A 23728-nucleotide genomic window follows, 5' to 3' on the forward strand; every position below is an offset into this window, starting at 1 on the left:
TTATTGGCTCTGCTCCAGGCCAGCATCCATTTATTTCCCCCTTCCCAGCAAGTGACAATTGGTAGTTTATGCGTCTTTGTTCTCTTCAGTAACCAGTTCAAATCACTCCAGGCACCAAACCCAACATTCACAAACCCGTGTGTTATATTATATCAAAGAACACCTCACAAATAACTTCTTTGGAAATGATCTCCAGTTCAGCAGATTACCCGAAACATCATTGTGTTTACTTTAAAACACAGAAAGCAAAGCAACTTCATCTCACAAAATGTAGGACATAAAACTGTTACATAAAATGGCAGCCTTCATCTTCAAGCACATGGCAGGAGCAAAGACAATTGATCTGTCTGATTCCACTGTCCTTGACCCATTTGAATTTGACATTTTCTTCCATATTTTAAATCCACCATGGCTGATAGCATGGTTGGTATTTCTCCAGTGCTTTCATGTGTACACTGTATGTTATCGTGATTCTAAAGCTTGCTGTGTGAATTGCATCAAAGTTTGCTGACAGTACAAAAATGGATGAATAAGTAATTTGCAAGGATGACACATAGTCTGTGAAAAAATATAAACTGGTAATTGAGAAGTAATTGAAATATAATATGGAGAAATATGTGATATATGCAAGGTGCCAGCATTCAATAGACTCATGGCTTTTATGAAAATATAATTTCTTCTTTTATTCTTCCTACTGAAATGGATGATCTCACATTCGCCCACATTATGTAGTTTCTGCTCTCTCAATCTGTCTTTGGAGACCTTTTGTGTTGTCCTTTCAACTTTATGCTCCTATCTTCCTCTAAATTTGTCTACAAACTCAATACCATATTCTTACTCTGAATCATTAATATGTACTGTAAGTAGCAGAGGACTTATTGTTTTGTGTGACACCTCACCAAGTATAGTTTGTCAAACTGAAAATGACCTATGTTTCCCTAGTTTTTATTTTCTCTGTCTTCCCAGAAATCTCTCTCTGAAACAGAACTCAGTGTAGACTATTTGCATCAAGAGTCTGATCTTAGGTACACGAGTGGAAATTTGTTGAATGTGATCATCCCTCTCCCAAGCTGTCTGCAACTTACTTGATTTCTTTCTTATCCAGTTCTGATGAAGGGACTTTGACTGAGTTGTTATTTCTGTTATTCTATCCACAGATACCGCCTGATCTGTGGAAAGAATAACAAAGTGTTTCCAATATTTTATGTTTTTGGAGTAAAATGCAAACCGCTGGCAGAACTCAGTGGGTTAGACATCTTTAAGCAGGTCATGATGAGTTCCTCCAGCAGCTTTCTTTCTTTCTACAGATTCCAATATCTTCTGTATCTTGTGTCTACACACATTTGGCATTTTGGTTTCCGATGTGCAGCATCTGCAGCTTCCTGTCAATTAGTCAATCCTCAATATGCACTGATGTATAACGTTCAATACCATAATAAGTGGGGCAGTAATCTTCAAACAAGAGAAAATCTGCAGGTGCTGGAAATCCAATCAACACACACAAAAATGCTGGTGGGACTCTGGGCCAGGCAGCATATACGGGGAAAAAAAAGTTACAGTTGATGTTTCGGGCCGAAACCCTTCGGCAGGACTCTTCCTTGGTGTTCACTAAGGAGAAGGATATTGAAATGTGTAAGATAAGGGAAACAGGTAGGGAAGTTATGGAAACTATGATGATTAAAGAGGAGGAAGTACTGGCGCTTTTAAGGAATATAAAAGTGGATAAGTCTCCGGGTCCTGACAGGATATTCCCTAGGACCTTGAGGGAAGTTAGTGTGGAAATAGCAGGGGCTCTGACAGAAATATTTTAAATATCATTGGAAACGGGGATGGTGCCGGAGGATTGATGTATTGCTCATATTGTTCCATTGTTTAAAAGGGATTCTAAGAGTAAACCTAGCAATTATTGGCCTGTGCGTTTGACGTCAGTGGTGGGGAAATTGATGGAAAGTATTCTTAGAGATGGTATATATAATTATCTGGATAGACAGGGTCTGATTAGGAACAGTCAACATGGATTTGTGTGTGGAAAGTCATGTTTGACAAATCTTATTGAATTTTTTGAAGAGGTTACTAGGAAAGTTGACCAGGGTAAAGCGGTGGATGTTGTCTATATGGACTTCAGTAAGGCCTTTGACAAGGTTCCACATGGAAGGTTAGTTAGGAAGGTTCAATCGTTAGGTATTAATATTGAAGTAGTAAAATGGATTCAGCAGTGGCTGGAAGGGAGACGCCAGAGAGTAGTGGTGGGTAACTGTTTGTCGGATTGGAGGCCGGTGACTAGTGGTGTGCCTCGGGGATCTGTACTGCGTCCAATGTTGTTTGTCATATACATTAATGATCTGGATGATGGGGTGATAAATTGGATTAGTAGGTATGCAGGTGATACTAAGATAGGTGGAGTTGTGGATAATGAAGTAGGTTTTCAAAGCTTGCAGTGAGATTTAGGCCAGTTAGAAGAGTGGGCTGTGAGATGGCAGATGGAGTTTAATGCTGATAAGTGTGAGGTGCTACATTTTGGTAGGACTAATCAAAGTAGGACATACATGGTAAATGGTAGGGCATTGAAGAATGCAGTAGGACAGAGTGATCTAGGAATAATGGTGCATAGTTCCCTGAAGGTGGAATCTCATGTGGATAGGGTGGTGAAGAAAGCTTTTGGTATGCTAACCTTTATAAGTCCGAGCATTGAGTATAGGAGTTGGGATGTAATATTGAAATTGTGCAAGGCATTGGTAAGGCCAAATTTGGAGTATTGTATACAGTTCTGGTCACCGAATTATAGGAAAGATGACAACAAAATTGAGAGAGTACAGAGAAGATTTACTAGAATGTTACCTGGGTGTTATCTCCTAAGTTACAGAGAAAGGTTGAACAAGTTGGGTCTTTATTCTTTGGAGTGTAGAAGGTTGAGGGGGGACTTGATAGAGGTATTTAAAATTATGAGGGGGATAGATAGAGTTGACATGGATAGGCTTTTTCCATTGAGAGTGTGGGAGATTCAAACAAGAGGACATGAGTTGAGAGTTAAGGGGCAAAAGTTTAGGGGTAACATGAGAGGGAACTTCTTTACTCAGAGAGTGGTAGCTGTGTGGAACGAGCTTCCAGCAGAAGTGGTTGAGGCAGGTTCGATGTTGTCGTTTATAATTGGACAGCTATATGGACAGGAAAGGAATGCAGGGTTATGGGCTGAGTGCAGGTCGGTTGGGCTAGGTGAGAGTAAGAGTTCGGCACGGACTAGAATGGCCGAGATGGCTTGTTTCATAGAAACATAGAAAATAGGTGCAGGAGTAGGCCATTCGGCCCTTCGAGCCTGCACCGCCATTTATTATGATCATGGCTGATCATCCAACTAAGAACCCCGCCCCAGCCTTCCCTCCATACCCCCTGACCCCCGTAGCCACAAGGGCCATATCTAACTCCCTCTTAAATATAGCCAATGTACTGGCCTCAACTGTTTCCTGTGGCAGAGAATTCCACAGATTCACCACTCTCTGTGTGAAGAAGTTTTTCCTAATCTCGGTCCTAAAAGGCTTCCCCTCTATCCTCAAACTGTGGCCCCTCGTTCTGGACTTCCCCAACATCGGGAACAATCTTCCTGCATCTAGCCTGTCCAATCCCTTTAGGATCTTATACGTTTCAATCCATGCTGTAATTGTTATATGGTTCTGTGATAAAATTCCACAGTAATCTTCTCTGTGGAATTTTATCAAGCAGTTGCTGGAAATGAAAATACAGCTTACCATTCCTGACCCTGTCAATTATACTCTGTATAAAACAACTAGTAATTTGTCAATTTGAAAATCAAGAAAAAAATCATGATACTAGAGATCTGAACTAAGAATAAAAAATGATTGAAATACTCACCAGGTTAGGTAGAAACTGCGACAGGGAACCATTAGAATTTCCAGTCAGTGACCTGGAAATGAGAAAGTAAGTCTGTTTCAAGTTGTTGAGAGGAGGACCAAACACAGTGAACGTCTGTGTTAGGGTGAAGACAGAGGTTGTTAGGTGATGCATGCTTTTGGACTGGCCACATTTAATATATAAACAGGAGATTCTGCGGATGCTGAAAATCCAGAGTAACACATACAAAATGCTGGAGAAACTTAGTAGATCAGGCAGCATCTATAGAAAGGAATAAACAGTTGATGTTTTAGACCAACATCCTTCATCAGCACTGGAAAGGAAGTGGGAGGAGGCCATATTAAGAAAATGGGGGGATGGAGTACAAGCTAGAAGGTAATAGGTGAAGTCAGGTGCATAGGCGTAGGAGGAACCAAGTGAGAAGCTGCAGAGTGATAGGTTTAAAAGATAAAGGGCTGAAAGAGGAGGAATCTGATAGGAGAGGAGAGTGGATCATGGGAGAAAGGGGAGGAGAAGAGGCACCAGGGGGAGGTGATAGGCAGGTGAAGAGAAAAGAAGAGGCAGGAGGGGAGCCAGTGTGGGGAATGGAAGAAGAAGGAAGGGGGGAAGGGGGAAAATTGCTGGAAGTCAGAGAAACTGATGTTCATGCCATCAGATTTGGAATATGAGGTGTTGCGCCTCAAACCTGAGAGTGGCCTCAATGTGGCAGTATAGGAGGCCGGGTCAGAATGGCAGTGGGGATTAGAATTAAAATAGTTGACCACTGGGAAATCCTGTTTGTTGTGGATGAAGTGAAGGTGCTCGACAGGTGCTCTAATAGATAAATGTGAGCAGTCAGAGAGAGGATGACGAAGTACATACTGGAACTCTGAGAGGCAGAATATAAGAGATCCTAGATCTACAGAACAATAGAGAATGCTGGAAATGCTTAGAAGATCAGGCAGCAAAAGCAGACATTGAGTTAACTTAATAACCTGAGAAATGGCCATTACCGACCTGAACTGGAAAAGCTGGTTATCTTAATCTGTTGGAATCCCGAAGACTGCAGTGTGACTAGCTGAAGAATAAGATGTTGTTTCTTGCATTTACATTAGGCTTCCCAAGCTATGAGGTTGTCCATTCTGATAAAGAGTCATTGACAGGAGATATGAACTGTTGCTCTCTCCGCAGATGCAATCTGGCCAGATGAGTTTTTCCAGTGCCTTCAGTTTTCATAATTAGTTTGTCAAATTTGTTTTTCTAAATTGAATCTTCATTTTCGGATCTGCAGTTGCCTGTCTTTTTTTCTCTCTGTTATCTCTTAGGAAGTCCTGTTATATTTGTGGTTTCCCAATCTGCTGGGACATCTCTCCAGAATCTAGAGAATGTTGGAAAATCATAACCAGTACATCCATCAACTTAATGGGCACATCCTTTGGAACCCTAAATGCAAACTTTGTTCCCCAAATTGCCTCTAGAATATTCCAACCCTTTTGATATATAAAAACACTAAGACTTCAAATTGAGCACTAAGTTAATGGTGAACAACAGTGATATCCTTCTTTCTGTGTCCATTAAGGACATTTCAATGCTTCCGCCAAATCTACTGAACCCAGTATCAGCTACTTCATTTTAGCCAGCACTAAGCACCACATCATCTACGCACTCAGTGGCCGCCTTATTAGGTACACCTCGTTAATGCAAATATCTAATCAGCCAGTCATGTGGCAGGAACTCAATGCGTAAAAGCATGTACTAAAAGTCAAGAGGTTTAGTTGTTCAGACCAAGCCTCAGAATAGTGACTATGACTGTTGGTGACATTTTGGGAGGTTTGAGAATCTCATAAATTGCTGATGTCCTGGGGTTTTCAGGCATAACAGTATGAAGAGTTTACAGAGAAAATGGTGCAAAAAAACATCCCCTCGGACATCAGATTTCTGAGTGGACAATGAACCCATGAACATTAACTCCCTATTTTTTTCTATTTTGCTCTCTTTTTGCACTACTTAATTATTTTTAATATTTATTTCTTAATGTAATTTATAGTTTTATTACTAATTCTTGTAATGTACTGCTGCCACAAAACAACAAATTTCATGACATACCAGTGATATTAAATCTGATTCTGGCCATCTCTTTAGATTCTCCTTAATCTACGCTGCCAAAACTATTTCATATAACAATTTGAGACTGAACATATTATTTAGGATGCCGCGAATCTGAAACAAAGGCAAAAGTTGACAGAAATTCTCAACTAACCAAACAGCATCTGTGGATAGAGATTCATTTAATGAAAGGTCACAGAACTGAGGTTTTCTGTTTCTGTCCATAGATGCCACTTGAACTCTGTTCATTTAAAGTAATTTCTGTTTATGTCAGAAACCATTTTTAATTACCTACTTGCCATAGGTCAAATTCAGTCTCGTCCAATTAGAATTGTTTGTAGAGTTGCTTTTGTATTCCTTCATCATGATGCCTTAGCTTCACCTATCATAAGAATAAAGAATATAAAAGGCCATTTGTATCTTAATGCCCTAAAGTAAAACCATGGCCAATCTTTTCTCTCAACACTAGTGGCAGAGGACTGGACTTACTATAGGACTTTGAGAGATACTAATTAAAGAAGGCATGGGAGTGTATAGTAAACATTAATATATTCGAGTTAGTTCAAGGAAGTAGAATAAATTAAAATGTCCAATGTACAATGGCTGTCTTAGCATGTATTTGTTGACAATGCCAAGGTTGCATTTTACAAACTTGAGGAAGAATTCTTCTTTGATTTACGTCAATACAATGTACTTGTGATGAAAGGAATATTATACAGTAAAGATGTACTCAGAAATTAGATTTACCTTTTCATTAATACTAGGAAAATAAGTATGTTGAAGGTCTAATTTTGTATGGTTGCAGAGCACAATCATTCACTTCAGGCACAAACATTTTGAAGAATTAAGTAATTCTCTGTATTCATTTATCATGTGATTCATATTTTGTTTGGCAGATTTTAAGAGACTGTGTCTATAGATTTTTCAACAATATATTATGACAATAGATTTATTACAATCCTATGAAGTAACATCATAACAACCTTGTAGATCGAAAAGTAGTGGAGCTCTGTTGGTTAGGTACAGACCATTTGATTAGTGGTAAGGCCCCATGGCGTTAAAAAAAAAGGTTACTGTTCAGAAAATATAGTAATTTGAAACAAACCAACATGGAAGACAAAGTGTGCTGTTCTGGCTAGAGCCTGGGATTTGATAACTAGTTGATGGAATTTTCAGATGTTCGATGGTTCGTGTATTATCAAAGTATACAACTCTGAAATTCTTCTTCTCCAGATAGCCACAAAAACAAGAATGAAAAGAATGGCAGCATGATCATCAGCCCCCAAATCTGAGACTGGAGCTGAGGGGAAAATTGGATCAGCCAAGATGAAATGGTGGAGCAGAATCGATGGGCCAAATGGCCTAGTCCTGCTCCTATATCTATGGTCTTAACTCAATGCATAAAAGCACGCAGACATGGTCTAGAGGGTCAGTTGTTGTTCAGATCAAACATCAGAATGGCGATAAAATTGTGATCTCAGTGACTGACTGCTGAATGATTGTTGGTGCAAGACAGGATGGTTTGATTGTCTCAGAAACTGCTGATCTCATAGGATTTTCATGCACAGCAGTCTCTAGAGCAGGATTCTTAACCTGGGCTCCATGGACCCCTAGGTTAATGGTGGGGGTTTGTGGCCTAAATAGGTTAGGAATCCCTGCTCTAGAGTTTACAGAGAATGGTGTGAAAAATTTTTAAAAACTTTCAATGAGCAGCAGTTCTGTGGGCAAAAAATGCATTGTTAATGAGAGAGGTGAGAGGAGGGTGGCCAAACTGGTTCACATTGACAAGAAGGTGACAGTCACTCAAATAACCACACATCACAATAGTGGTGTGCAGAAAAGCCACTCTGAAAGCACAATATGTTGAACCTTGAAGTGGATGGGTTACAGCAGCAGGTAACCACAAATATAGACTCGGTGGCCATCTGTACAGCCGGTACCTAATAAGTAGTACTGAGTACTTGTCACTGAGTTCAGAATGAATGCTAAAGTGCCAAATTTACTGGCCAGACCTCACTGTCAATTCCTTGGCTAGACTCTGAAGATGGATTGGGACTGGGCAGGGGAGGGAAGTGCGAACATGTTGAATTTTCTCGTGCAAACATCTGGGCAGTTGCCCAGTGAATTCAGTCAGATTTGATCTGAAATGTATACAACAGAACCGATTTATTTAGTAGAGAAACTTTTAATTTTCTTTCAGTTTAATATTTTTGCAGGTATTTAATTTTATTAATATACAATTGTTAATATAAAAAAAGTTCTGAATGCTTCTGAAATCGTCGACATTCAGAAGCATTCAAAAGACATGACAGCTTTGGCCATTGGTAAAGATTGCGTTGTGGCTTTGCCAGCTCGCTGTCAGTGATTTTCATCTATTTTATGGCTATGACTACCCCACGTTTTGTTATGCAAAGTTCTACCATTCTTCATGGCCTGGCCATTTTGGATCTAGATTTCACTTTCAGCAAGCTCAGTTGTTGAATCTATTAAACGTAAATCTGAAGCTGGCGCATGTCTCAGTGGCAGGTTCTGGGCTATTGTATCCACAGAGATGTCATTTTTCAAATTGCAACCTTACAGCTGAAAATCCCACAGTGCACTATGCTGCTGAACGTTATGTGAAAATGAGAGAGAAACTGACTGGATGTTTTAGCTCCCGTGGAGTAGCTTTCTTTGTCTGTGACTGATGTATCATGTAAGTTGCAGTTTTCACTCTGCCATAATGTCTAGAATGTGCGAGTCAGGCAGGAAATTTACAAAATAGCATCAGTGGCTGATATGGCAAGGATAAAGTATGAATACAAGAGAATCAATATATTGTTGAGTTTTTAACAGTATAAGCTATATACTGTTCTCAGCTTAAGATGACATCCATTCTGAAATACTTGATACTCCCTAGAGGAGCTACCATACAAAGCGGATTTATTATCAAAGTAAATGTATGTCACCACATACTACCCTGAGATTCATTTTCTTGCAGGCATTCACAGTAGAACAAAGAAATAAAATAGAATCAATGAAAAGCTACGCATAAAGACTGACAAGGAGCAAGATAGATTATTTATGAGATCCTAATGTACCCAGAGCTGGTAGATCATTTCACTGCCCTGTGTCTTGCTATGAAAGTACCCATTAAATGAACAGCTAAGGGATACGCAGCAATACAGTGGACAGAACTGTGGCAATAATGTAACAAAGACAGGATCCAAAATCCACAGTGGAAAATACAGGAGCAGAAACCTTATGAACATCATCCTTTAGATAACTGAATGAAGGGGTGCTAATGATGGAGAATAAAATAAAGATTTTTTTTATCTGAGATGCAAATATGTTGAACATTTACTTCAGGATATAGAAGAATAAATTTTATGTAAATTCCTTAGAAAATGAGACATGAAAACAAGGACCTTCTCACCTTATGCTTTACAAAAACAGATAGGAGGAATTTCATATTTTTACCTTTTTCACGCCGGTGAGTGAGTTACTGTCGCATGTTGGCTGCAGTGGGATCATGACAATATCAGTTATTTGTATGCACAGCGAAGGGAGATCTGTCAATATTTAGTTTTATAATATTCACATTCATTTTGTTTCATTTATGACTGGGCATTGTGTTATGATCCCATAGTATACTTCTGTTTTCTAACCCCAGCAGTTCAGTAAAAATCTCCCCGAAGACCTACATTTTCTTGACTGTCCCTTTTGGTTCAGAAGATGTTTCAAAAGGCCAGTAAGATATATTGCGACATGGAGACTCGTCCGCAAGCTTTCTTGCAGCCTGTAATTTTATTCCATCTGAGGAATGTGTTCACCTAATGATCAACCAACAGCAGCAATCACAGAATGTCGATCAACTTTTTTCAATAATAACTGCTTAAAGATCTTGGTTCAGAATCAGAATTAGGTTTAATATCTCTGATATGTGACGTGAAGTTTGTTGTTTTGTGGCAGTAGTACATTGCAATACATTTAAAAAAACCTGTAAATTACAATAAGATGTACCCTATATAGTATATATATATATATATAAAATGACAGTAAATAAGTAGAGGAAAAAATAGTGACTTAGTGCTCATGGCTTCATTGTCTATTCAGAAATTTGATGGCAGAGGGGAAGAAGCTGCTCCTGAAACTCTGTGTGCACCCTCAGGCTCCCGTACCTCCTCCTTGATGGCAGCAGTAAGAAGATGCCATATGCTGGGTGATGGGGGTCCTTAAGGATGGATGTAACCTTTTTGAGGCATCGTCTTTTGAAGGTGGAGCTAGTGCTCATGATGGAGCCGGCTGGTTTTACAATTTTCTGCAGCTTTTTCTGATCCTGTGCAGTGGCCCCTCAATATGATAAGACCATAAGACATGGGAGCAGAATTAGGCCATTTAGCCCATCAAGCCTGCTGTGCCATTCAATCATGGCTGATCCTTTTCTCTCCTCCTCAAAGCTATTTTCCAGCCTTCTCCCCGTAACCTTTGATGCCATGACCAATCAAGGATTTATCAATCTCTGCCTTAAATACACCCAACGACCTGGCCTCCACAGCTGCCTCTACTCTGCCTCCACGTCTACTCTGTCTAGGCTTTTTAACATTCGAAAGGTTTCAGTGAGAATCACCCTCATCCTTCTAAATTCTAGAGCCATCAAACATTCCCCGTATGATAATCCTTTCATTCCTGGAATCATCTTTGTGAACCGCCTCTGGACCCTCTCCAATGCCAGCACATCTTTTCTTAGATAAGGAACCCAAAACAATTCACAATACTCAAAGTGCGGTCTCACCAGTGCCTTATAAAGCTTCAGCATCACATCCTTGCTCATGTATTCTAGACCTCTTGAAATGAGTGCTAATATTACATTTGTCTTCCTCACCACCAACTCAACCTGTAAGTTAACCTTTGGGGTGTTCTGCACAAGGGCTCCCAAGACCCTTTGCATCTCAGATATTTGGATTTTCACCCTGTTAAGAAAATAGTCTGCACATTTATTTCTACTACCAAAGTACATAACCATGCATTTTCCAACATTGTATTTCATTTGCCACTTTCTTGCCCATTCTCCTAATCTGTCTAAGTCCTTCTGCACCCTACCTGTTTCCTCAACACTACCTGCCCCTCCACTAATCTTCTTATTATCTGCAAACTTGGCATCAAACCCATCTATTCCATCATCTAAATCATTGATATACAGCATAAAAAGAAGTGGTCCCAACAGCGACCCCTGTGGAGCACCACTAGGCACTGGCAGACAACCAGACAAGGGTCCTTTTATTTCCGCTCGCTGCCTCCTACCAATCAGCCAGTCCTCTAACCATGTTAGTAACTTTCCTGTAATACCATGGGTTCTTAACTTGGTAAGCAGCCTCATGTGTGGCACCTTGTCAAAGGCCTTCTGAAAGTCCAAATATACAACATCCACTGCATCCCCTTTATCTATCCTACTTGTAATCTCCTCAAAGAATTCCAACATGTCTGTCAGGCAGGATTTTCCCTGAAGGAAATCATGCTGACTTTGTCCTATCTAGATCTGTGTCACCAAGTACTCTATAACGTCATTCTTAACGATTGACTCCAACTTCTTTCCAACCACTGAGGTTAGACTAACTGGTCTATAATTTCCTTTCTACTGCCTTCTTCCTTTCTTAAAGAGTGAAGTGACATTTGCAATTTTCCAATCCTCTGGCTCCATGCCAGAATCCAAAGATTTTTGAAAAATCATTACTAATGCCTCCACAATTTCTACCACTATCTCTTTCAGAACCCTAGGATGCAGTTCATCTGGTTTTGGTGATTTATGTACCCTCAGGGAGTTCAGCTTTTTGAGCACCTTCTCCCTTATAATAGTAACTGCACTCAATTTTTCACACACTACAACATCTGGCACACGGCTAGTGTCTTCCATAATGAAGACTGATGCAAAATACTCATTTAGTTCATCTGCCATCTCCTTGTCCCTTCTTATTATTTCTCCAGCCTCATTTCCTAGCAGTCCTGTATCCACTCTCATCTCTCTGTTATTTTTTACAAACTTGAAAAAGCTTTTACTATCCACTTTGATACTGTTTGCTAGCTTGCTTTAATATTTCATCTTTTCCCCTCTAATAATTCTTTTAGTTGCTCTCTGTAAGTTTCTAAAAGCTTCAGTCCTGTATCTTCTGGCTAATTTTTGCTTTGTTGTATGCCCTCTCTTTTTTTTACATTAGCTTTGACTTCCCTTGTCAGTCATGGTTGTACTGTTTTGCCATTTGAGTATTCATTCATTTATGGAATACATCTATCCTGCACCTTCCTCATTTTTCCCAGAAACTCATGCCATTGCTGCACTGTTGTCATCCCTGCCAGCATCTCCTTCTAATTTACTTTGACCAACTCTTTGCTCATATCAATGTAATTTACTTAACTTCGCTGAAATACTGCTACATCAGACTTTACTTCCTCCCTATCAAATTTCAAGTTCATCTCAATCATATTGTGATCACTGACTCCTAAGGGCTCTTTTACCTTAAGCTGCCTGATTGCCTCGGATTCATTACATAACACCCAATCCAGTTTAGCTGATCCCCTAGTAGGCTCAATGACAAACTGCTCTAAAAAGCTATCTCTTAGCCACTCAACAAACTCACTCTCTTGAGATCCATTCCCAACCTGATTTTCCCAATCGATCTACATGTTAATATCTCCCATGACTATCAGAACATTGCCCTTTTGACATGCCTTTTCTATTTCCAGATGAACCAGTTAGAATGCTGTCCATGGTATATCTGTAGAAGTGAGTGAGAGAATTTGGTGACATACCAAATCTCCTCAAATTCCTAATGAAATATAGTTCCTATTGTCCTTTTTTGTAATTACAGCAATATGTTGGGCCCAGGATAGAGCTTCAGAGATGTTGGCACCCAGGAACTTGAAACTGTTCACCCTTTCCACTGTATGGAAACAGGCTCTTTGGCCTGACACACCCACGCCAACCAAGCTGCCCACCTAAACTAGTCCAATATGCCCACTTTTGGTCTTTATCTCTCTCTAAACTCTCCCTTCTGTATATTTATCGAAAAATCTTTTGAATAATGTTACTGTACCTGCTTCAACTACCTGCTCTTTTACCTTAAGCTGCCTGATTGCCTCGGGTTCATTACATAACACCCAATCCAGTTTGGCTGATTACCTAGTAGGTTCAATCACAAGCTGCTCTAAAAAGCTATCTCTTAGCCATTCAACAAACTCACTCTCTGCATTCGTGATATCTATGTCCCACGTGATCTACTGTCCGTGGACTCACTTTACACCGCATGCTGTCGGAGCAGTGCTGCCAGGATAATCAAGGACACAACCCACCCAGCCAACACACTTTTCGTTCCTCTTCCCTCCAGGAGAAGGCTCAGTAGTTTGAAGAATCGTACGGCCAGATTTGGGAACAGCTTCTTTCCAACTGTGATAAGACTGCTGAACGAAACCTGACACGGATCTGGGCCGTACCATCCAAATATCCGGACCTGCCTCTCAGTTCTTTTGCACAACCTTACTTTCCATTTTTCTATTTTCCATTTATGATTTATAATTTAAATTTTTAATATTTACTAATTTTTAATATTTAATATTTGTAATCCAGGGAGTGGGAAGCGCAGAATCAAATATCGCTGTGATGATTGTACGTTCTAGTACCAATTTTTTGGCAACAATAAAGTATAAAGTATGTTATGCAGCTCTATAAAGCCACCCCTCATCTCTTCCATTCCAAGGAATAAAGCCCTAACCTGTCCAATCTCTCACTGCAACTCAGGCCCCCCGCAAACAAGAGAAAATCTACAGATGCCAGAAATCCAAGCAGCCCACACAAATGCTGGAGGAACTCAGCAGGCCAGACAGCATCTATGGAAAAAAGTACAGTCGACGTTTCAGGACTGGTGAGGGGTTTCGGGCCGAAACGTCGACTGTACTTTTTTCCATAGAGGCTGCTTGGCCTGCTGAGTTCCTCCAGCATTTTGTGTGTGTTACTCAGTCCCTCCAGTTCTGGCAATATTCTTGTAAATCTTCTTTGCACTCTTTCCACCCTAATGACGTCTCTCCTATTATAGGGTGACCATAACTGTACATAAACAACAGGAATTCTGCAGATGCTGGAAATTTAAGCAACACACATAAAAGTTGCTGGTGAACGCAGCAGGCCAGGCAGCATCTCTAGGAAGAGGTGCAGTCGACGTTTCAGGCCAAGACCCTTCGTCAGGACTGACGTACTGCACCTCTTCCTAGAGATGCTGCCTGGCCTGCTGCATTCACCAGCAACTTTTATAACTGTACATAATCATGTTTATTAAACTGAAGGCTTAAGGGGTCAGTTTGAACTGAAATGATTGACCAGAAATATCATGGATTGAAAGGGTACATGTGCCACTGGGTGCCACTGGGTGAAATTTCTAAATGACTGATGAATATTTTGGGACCTTAAACGATGAAAATGCTGGAAACCCTAAATAGTACAGGCAGCATCCATGGGGGGAAAAGCGTATGCAATTTTTAATTTTAATTCTGTTTTTTTCTCACAACTTTTTCAGAAGAATTATGTAGTGCATTCCCTAAATAAATAAAATCAGTGCATCCATGACAGAACTGAAGAATAGGCAATGCAAAATATTTGGAATTGGGTTTTGTTGGATAATGATATCTCAGTGCATACTGATTTGTGCTTTTATGCTTTCAAAATGTCTGTCCTATTAGTGGGCTTGGGGCCCCTCAGTCAGATGTGTTTTTCTAGCAGTGCAAGAGGCTGTGTGTCTGACTCTATGATTGCACACTCTCAGGATGTGCAGCTCAGGAATTCTCAATGTCCAAGCCTGTGATTTCCATCCATTAATTTTAATGGAGAGACAATCACAGGCTGTGTGGCCAGTTATTTCTGACTTGCACTTACTGCAGCTTCCCTTCCTACGAGAATATCTAATGGCAGACCATCCTATATTCCGAGATGATCCTTCCCGACTTTCTCTTTGTGCCTAGAAAGCTATTGGATTACTAGAACAGATAAAAGTTGCAGGATCAAAACAACTGGGAGCATGCTATCACAAGAGGAAAAAAATAAATTAAATCATGAAAAATATTGATAGAATAAACAGAAAGGATGTGTTTCACTTTTACTCATTGATAAAACGGTATAGATTTAAAGTAATTGGTGGAGGGGGAGGAAGAGAAATGCAAGATATTTTTCAAATAGAAGGGGATAAGAGTCTGGAATTTATTAACTGAAAGGCTGGTAGATGCAGAAGCTCTCTATACATTTTAAAGAAGCCTGGATGTTTGCATGAAAAGCTGTGATCTGTACTGCTCTGGACCAAGTCATGTGAGGTAGGATTCTTCTGGGTAATAGACATAGACATGATTCCTTATAATAAATTTTGTTCAAAAGATGTGTTTGAAATTTTGACAGATTATAAAAGGAAAGTATAGCAGTTCAAAAGCTAAATACAACAGTTGCTGAAAAAAACTGAGATAAAAAGAACGAGAAAGCTGGAACTGTTCAGCAGATCATCATCGATTTACGAAGAAACGAAATATAGGATGGCAGTGATTACTGCTTCCTGGAAGACCATGACTTTGTTTCAGGACTGAAGTCATGATCTTTAGATAGCTTTTTTCTTAATTGTCCAGAAGCTGTGCTGACAAGTAGTGCATTTCATCATCAATATCTGTTCAATTCGAGAATTGACTTCTGAGATATGGGAGGTGTCTGCATTTTCCAGGGTTTCACTATATCAGAATCAGATTTATCACCTCTGAGCTTTATGACATACAATCTGTTGCTTTGTGGCAGCAGTACACTGCAAAGACATAAAATTACTGTACATTACAAAAATAAATAATTACAACAGGATAAAGAAATAACAACGTAGTATTCACGAGCAACACACACACCCAGAACAGGGTCCTGCTGCAGAGTCTCAACCCGAAATGTCGACTGTGCTCTTTTCCATAGATTCTGCCTGGCTTGCTGTGTTTCTCCAGCATTTTGTGTCTGTTGCTTGGATTTCCAGCATCTGCAGGTTTTCTCTTGCATTGTTCATGGGTTGAAATATCACGTAGAAATCTGATCACAAATGGAGAGAAGCTGTTCCTGAGTTGTTCGGTGTGAATCTTCATGCTCCTGTACCTATTCCTGAATGGGAGTGATGAGAAGACCTTTGTTGTCATAGGGCAGAATAGTGTAGAAACAGCAGTTTGATGGAAGATCTTTATCCTGTGAGTGTTGAACATGAGTGCTATCTGGTACGCTTCAGAGAAAGTCTGAGTAATTGCCTAGTGTTCTGCATCTGAACACAAATGCAAGTGCTGTCTTCATCCTGCAACATAACTACTGCGGTTTAAATAGAGTCATAGAACATCTCAGCACAAAACAGGCCCTTCACCCATCCAGCCTCACACTCTCCAAGCCCATTCCACACTCTCACCACCCTCCGAATGAAGATCTCCCTCATCTTTCTCTTAAACATTTCATCTTCCACCCTTAGCCCATGACCTCTAGGCATAATCCCACCCAACCTCAGTGGAAAAGGCCTGCTTGCAAATCACCTTATCTATACACCTCATAATTATTTATACATCTCTAAATCTCCCCTCATTCTCCAACACTGTAGGCAATAAAGTCCTGGCCTTTCCCTCTAGCTCAGATCCTCAAGTCCTGGCAACATTCTTGTAAATTTTATCTCCACTATTTCAATCTTATTGACATCTTTCCTGTAGATAGGTGACCAAGACTACACACAATATTCCAAATTAGGCCCTACCAATATCTTCAACATAAGATCCTAATTTGTGTACTCAATACTTTGATTTATGAAGACCAGCCAATGTACCAAAAATTTTCTTTACAACCATATCCTGTGCCTTTTACTTCCAAGGAATTATGGATCTGTATCCTAGATCCCTCAGTTCTACTGCACTCCTCAGTGCCTTACTGTTCACATACAAGTCCTACCCTGGTTTGTCCTCGCAAAGTGTCCTCACACTTGCCTGCATTAAATTCCATCTGTCCATTTCTCAGCATATTTTTTCCAGTTGGTCCAGATCCCGCTGCAAGCTTTGATAATTTTCCTCACTGTCCACTACACCCCCACTCTTGGTGTCATCCGCAAATTTAATGATCCAGTTTACTACATTATCATCCAGATTGTTGATGTCAATGACAATCAACAAAGGGCCCAGCACCAATCCCTGCGGCACATCACTAGTCACAGGCTTCCAATTGGAAAGACAGCATCTACTACCACTCTGTGGCTCCTCCCACAAAACTAATCGGATTTGTTACCTCATTCTGAGTGCCCAGTGACTGACCCTTCTTAAACAGCCTCCCAAGTAGGACCTTGTCAACGCTCTTGCAAAAGTACATGTAGACAACATCCACAATCTAGCCTTCTTCAACTTTCCTGGTAACTTCCTCGACATGACATGACCTACCACACTCAAAGTTATGTTGACTATCCCTCATCAGTCCCTGTCTATCCAGATAATTATATATCCAGTCCCTCATTGTGTGTCTTTGATTGTAGAGCAAAGCTGTCTCAGGTTGAACTGCTTCCCACTAGTTCTTAGATTAACACCACTCCGTAGCAGTCAGTCATCTCACGGAACTAGATCAATTCCACCAGTAAAGTCAGTGCCAAATCCTCCCAGTTTACTGAGAAAACAAGTGAATAATATCAGTGCCCTTGCCCAGACACTAATATTCCTTTTGTGTGTTGTAACAAGGGATGTTTGCCAAACCATGGTTGAGAAAAGGATCTTGATTGAAGGACTGGAAAATTGCAAAGGTCACTCCATTCTTTAAGAAGGGAGTGAGGCAGAAGAAGGGAAATTTTAGGTCAGTTAGCCTGACTTCAGTGAGTGGGAAGATGTTGGAGTCCTTTATTAAGGATGAGGATCAGGGTAGTTGGAGGCACATGATAAAATAGGCCAAGGTCAACATGGTTTCCTTGAAGGATCTTTTGGAATTGCTTGAGGCAGGATAGACAAAGGAGATTTGGTGGATGGTGTTTGAATAGATTTTTAAAAGGCCTATGACAAAGTGCTGAACGCGAGACTGCTCAACAAGATAAGAGCCCATTCTATTTCAAAAAAGATACTAGCATGGATAGAAGATTGGCTGATTAGCAGGAAGCACAGAATCGGAATAAAGGGGGCCTTTTCTGGTTGGCTGCCGGTGACTAATGTTCCATAGGGGTTGGTGCAGTGACCACTTTTAAAGTTATATGTCAGTGATTTGGATGACAGAATTGATGGCTTTGTGGTCAAGTTTGCTGACAATGGGTGGAAGGAAAGATAGTTTTGAGAAAGCAGAGGAGCTGCAAGAGGGCCTGGACAGATTAGGAGAATGGGCAAAGAAATGACAGATGGAATGTAGTGCAGGGAAGTGTATGGTCATGTACTTTAATAGAAGAAATAAAGCCATGGACTATTTTCTAAATGGGGAGAAAATTTAAAAATCAAAATTGGAAAGGGACTTGGGAGTCCTTGTGTAGGATTCCCTAAAGTTAACTTGCAGGTTGAGAAAGGCAAATGCGATTTATTTCAAGAAGACTAGTATATAAGAGCAAGGATGTATTGCCAAAGCTTTATAAGGCATTGGTCAGATTGCACTTGGAGTGTTATGAGCCACTTTGGGCCCCTTATCGGAGGAAATAGAGGGATTAGAGGCTATTCATGAGAATGATTCTGGGAATGAAAGGGTTATTGTAAGAGGAGCATTTGATGGCCCTGAGCTTGTACTCACTGGAGCTTAGAAGAATGAGGGGGGTTCTCATTGAAACCTATCAAATATTGAAAGACCTAGATAGAGTGGATGTGGAGAGGATGTTTCCTATAGTGGGTGAATCTTAAGATTAGTGGACACAGCCTCAGAATAGACTGACATCCATTTAGAACAGAGATATGAGGAGGAATTTCTTTAGCCAGAGGGTGGTGAACTTGTAGAATTCAATGCACAGAAGCCTTGGTGGCCAAATCATTGGATATATTTAAAGCATTAGTTGATAGGCTGTTGATTAGTCAGGACATGAAAAGTTATGGGGGAAGGCAGGAGAATGGGGTTGAGAGGGATTTTAACTCAGCCAAGATAGAATGGTGGAGCAGACTCGATGAGCTGAATGGCTTCATTCTGCTCCTATGTCTTATGGCCTTGACGTTTCAAAGGAAACTTTTTCCAGAGCGATGTATATAATGTTGTGTTCACAAAAAAGTCTCAACTTTGGGTCAATTGGTAACAGTTACGGTTGTGAAGAACACAACTGTGAGTAGAAGTTGCACTTTGGACTTCAGCCTGAAAATCAAGATTGATGCTGTGGTAATACTACAGGAAAGGAAATGCTGCTTTTTGGATGCAGTGTTGAACTGAGGAGCCCCATCTGTTTTTTCCCCAGATTGATGTAAGATATTTTATAGCACTATTTCTAAGAAGAATAGTATTAATTCTAGCATCTTGACCAATATGTGTCTCTCACTCCACACTACTGAAGTAGATTTGCCTGGAAGTTTAGCAGGGTGAAAGGCACATAGAGTAATGATTGCAGGTAAGTGCTTGCTTCTGAAGTCAATGAATCAAAATTTTGAAGTGAAGTACAGTATGCTGCTGCTACATGATGTGTTCAATGGTCAGCAGCGAATTTTGATCACGCATTTGATAAATGCAAATTAGCTGCTGCATTTCTTGCAGTACTTCAGAGATTTCATGTAGAAAGGCTCATTGATTGAAAAATGCTGTGCAAATTCCTGCGAAGACCATCAGAGTTATTGTACAAATGAAGTCTTTTTTGATAAAAGCTACAGTAGCTGATGTTGGAAGATCAGTTGCCATCTCCACTCCTCTCCCTCAACACCATGCTCCTTCAGCTGCATAGCTTCACAGTGCCAGCCACACTCCTGTATGTCATGTACTGTGTGTGTGTGTCCAATCTACGCATCCGGCTTTGAGTACCAAGTGTCAGAGGACTGCAGACCTATCCTGTTGGAATTTCCTGCAAAATGTCACTGGGTAAAATACCATAGCTGATCTTATAGTTCTTATATTCCACGTCCCATTACCATTCTGATATGTCTATCCACGGCCTCCTCTACTGTCAAGATGAAGCCACACTCAGGTTGGAGGAACAACACCGTCTGGGTAGCCTCCAACCTGATGGCATGAACATTGACTTCTCTGACTTCCGTTAATGCCCCTCCTCCTGTTCTTACCCCATCCCTTCTTTCTTTCCTTCTTTCTTTCTTTCTTTCTTTCTTTCCTTCTTTCCTTCTTTTTTCTCTCTCTCTCTGTCCCTCTCACAATAACTCCTTGCCTGCTCTCCATCTTCCTCTGGGCTCCCCTCCCCCTTTCTTTCTCTCTAGGCCTCCCGTCCCATGATCCTCTCCCTTCTCCAGCCTTGTATCCCTTTTGCCAATCAACTTTCCAGCTCTTGGCTCCATCCCTCCCCCTCCTGTCTTCCCTTTTAATTTCAGATCTCCCACTCCCCCCTCCCACTTTTGAATCTCTTACTATCTCTTCTTTCAGTTAGTCCTGACGAAGGGTCTCAGCCCGAAAAGTCAACTGTGCTTCTTCCTATGGATGCTGTCTGGCCTGCTGTGTTCCACCAGCATTTTGTGTGTGTTACTTATAGTTCTTAAAGCTGATCAACACTTTCCTGTTACTTATTGAATTGTTTGAAAGTTATAAATACAGGTTTCCCCTGCCATCCAAAGGTAGAGCGTTCCTATGAAACGGTTGGTAAGCCGAAATGTCGTAAAGCGAAGAAGCAATTACCATTTATTTATATGGGAAAATTTTGTGAGCGTTTGCAGACCCAAAAATAACCTACCAAATCATGCCAAATAACACATAAAACCTAAAACAGCAGTAACATATAGTTAAAGCAGGAATGATATGCTAAATACACGGCCTATATTAAGTAGAAATACTTTTCCACAATCATTGCTGAACTGTTCTCCGTAGCGAAAATCTCGCACAAGCGCCATCAGCAGAAAATCTCATGCAAGCACCATCGGCAGAAACACTCTCTCCAGTAACCTTTAAGCTATGAAGCTGCTAAATCATACCAAATAACACGTAAAAATACACAGTCGATATAAAGTAGAAATAATGTATGTACAGTGTAGTATCACTTACGGGAATTGGGAAGACAGCTTGCCGAGCACACTGATGATGATGTGTTAGGCTGAGTCATCACAGGTTGGGTGGTGCAGTGGCCCCCACCCTCCGGGCCACCAACCGATACGTTGCCGCGAAGCACACAGGGGTGCAGCGGTAGTCAGGAGACACACAGCACATCTTTAAGAAAAAAGCCGAAATAAACATGCTAATTAATTAGGTGCTGCCTGGCACGTAATTGTCGGCCCAGATCAGTACCGATTGCCGATTGCGCTGTCTCTGATCTGGGCCAACATTTACGTGTGGGGCGGCCCCTAATTAATTAGCATGTTTATTTCGGCTTTTTTCTTAAAGATGTGCTGTGTGCCTGCTGGCTACGGCTGCATTCTCTGCGAATCGGTGCAGTATCTGTCCATGGCCTGGGGGTTGGGGTGGTGGGACACTGGGGTGTCATCTCGTCGTCTGTTTCCATTAGAGCAGGCAGCTCATCTTCTCCTATGACTGCCCGCCTCGATGTCGAAGGTCGAGGTTCGTCGTCTGCTGTGGCTGATGTGAAAGGCTTGCTTGACTGCTGAGCCTCGCGCATTTTTCTATCATACAGTTCTTTGTAAGGACTCAAAACATCTTGCAAATATCCCCTAAACCTATGTACCCTTTCAAAATTAAAGTTGTACTTTATCATTTCTCATTCGGTTTCGATTGTTATCCTTTCCTCTTCCAATTGCATCAGCTCTTCATCTATCAGATCTTGGACATGGGATGCCAAAACCTCTTCAACATCATCTTCGTCAACTTCCACAAGCCAAACTCACGTTGTCCTTGCTTCGTTCACCACGATTGAAACGCTTAATTATGTCTAGTTTTACGCTAAGTGTAACACCCTTACGAGCTCTTTCAGGCTTTTCCGACACCATAAAACTCATCTTGCAAACGGCATGTGTTTAAGCAATGCCGGCGAGAATCCGGGGGAGAGCAGCTGCTCGGGGCGCGCGCTGCCTTTTATCGCGCACTGAATTTTTTTCATAACAGTGAAAACACCTTCTGAAAGTGAAAACAGGGTACTAATGTAGGTCTTTCGTAACGGTGAGGTTTCGTAAAGCGAACGTTCGAAAAGCAGGGGACACCTGTAAAGTATTCAGTAGATGCCAACGCTGGAAAATTAAAATTACTTGACAGATATTCTCCACTAATTTCATAGATTACAGAACATTACAGTTCAGTACAGGCCCTTTGGCCCACATTATTGTGCCCACCTTTTAATCTAGTCCAAAATCAATCTAATCCTTCCCTCCTATATAACCCTCCATTTTCCTAACACCCATGTGCCCATCTAAGAAACTTCAAATGGCCCTAATGTATCTGCCTCTACTACCACCCACGGCAGGACATTCCACATGCCCACCATTTGTATATTTAAATATCTCCATTTTTCTTACTTCTGTGTTTTGCAATTTATTATTTATAGGATTATATTGTAGCTGTGCAGCTGAAAGCTGGAGTTTTCATTTGAAATCTGCTCAGTTTGGCTTTGTGCTTGACTGGAAGCAATGTTCCTTTTGATTAAATATCTCAGTGCATTGCTTCACCACTAGATATGTAAGTAAATATTTTAAATGTGTTGTTAATGTTGAAGTGTCTTGGCTTGCACCACTTTGGTATTATTCAGTGCAGTACATATAATTACATTTTATTCTTTTTTTTATATCTTTTAAATCCAGTAGTGGGGAAAAGGGTATTTATCATGAAGCAAATACTGGTACAGAAATATCTATGGAGAGGATAATTGTATTATCTTCCAAAATGAATGTGACTTATAATTTCAGAAAGGAACTAGTTCTCGGACTGGGACCTCAATGAAAATAGTGCTGCAGATTAAAATAGCAGATCTCCCAGTTAAGCAATGTCATAGTAATTCCAAGTAGTTTCAACAATAACATCAATTTGTTAATTGGAAATAAGATTGTTCATCTTTTTACATGTTGATTGGCTAGTTTTTATTCCAAGCATTGCATTTTGTTTAAAATATTAATTAGGCTCATGTAACTGCATAGTTGCAATGATTGTTAATATTCTCAATTCAATTTGTACATGTTGCAAAACACTGGGTCCAGCTGGTGTTGAATTGCACATACATATTTACGGCATGAGCCTTGCTGAGAGCACTATTGCTTTGGAACTTTAGGGAGCATGCTTCTTATTCCCTGTAAGACAAGCAGAGCAAACAGACTGTGATCAATCAGAATACAATGTGCATTGGATGCCTACACTTTCATATTGAAACTTAATATTTCACCTATTGCCTTGCCGGAGCCTTGCACAGCCTGATACAATTCCGTACCATGGATGCCATGGGAAGATGCAAATCTGCATGAAAAAACAGGCAGGATTTCTGTCTCAAGGTCTGCACTTCTCACACTGTAGCACCCCCTGTGTTTTGCATTGGAGTGTAGATCCCATGTCTCTGGAGCAGGATTTTACTCAGAGGTGACTGAGCTAGCACTATTGAAATGCGGAACAAATTTTAATGGCTAAATGTCCCAAGTCTGCTCCTATCTATTGTACACCAATCTGTTTTCTCTTCCATAGGTTAGTTAATTTTGTCCCCGATTCGACTAAGCACTTTAAAACTTCTTTCTATTCTCTCCCAAATTATCATAGTCACAT

The 23728-nt window shown here is 40.6% G+C and overlaps 1 protein-coding gene and 1 long non-coding RNA gene across 2 annotated transcripts in view; one reads left to right on the plus strand and one right to left on the minus strand.

Annotated features, from left to right (window-relative positions):
• LOC134350081 (uncharacterized) overlaps positions 1-4325 on the minus strand; it is a 32192-nt gene extending 27867 nt beyond the window's left edge. The window contains exon 1 of the long non-coding RNA XR_010018804.1: positions 3868-4325. This is a non-coding gene — a long non-coding RNA (uncharacterized LOC134350081). The remainder of the gene's footprint in view (positions 1-3867) is intronic.
• camkmt (calmodulin-lysine N-methyltransferase) overlaps positions 1-23728 on the plus strand; it is a 368560-nt gene that overhangs the window by 221223 nt on the left and 123609 nt on the right. The window lies entirely within an intron of this gene.

This window comes from Mobula hypostoma, chromosome 8 (genome assembly GCF_963921235.1).
Source record: "Mobula hypostoma chromosome 8, sMobHyp1.1, whole genome shotgun sequence".
In the NCBI taxonomy this organism is placed as follows: domain Eukaryota; kingdom Metazoa; phylum Chordata; class Chondrichthyes; order Myliobatiformes; family Myliobatidae; genus Mobula; species Mobula hypostoma.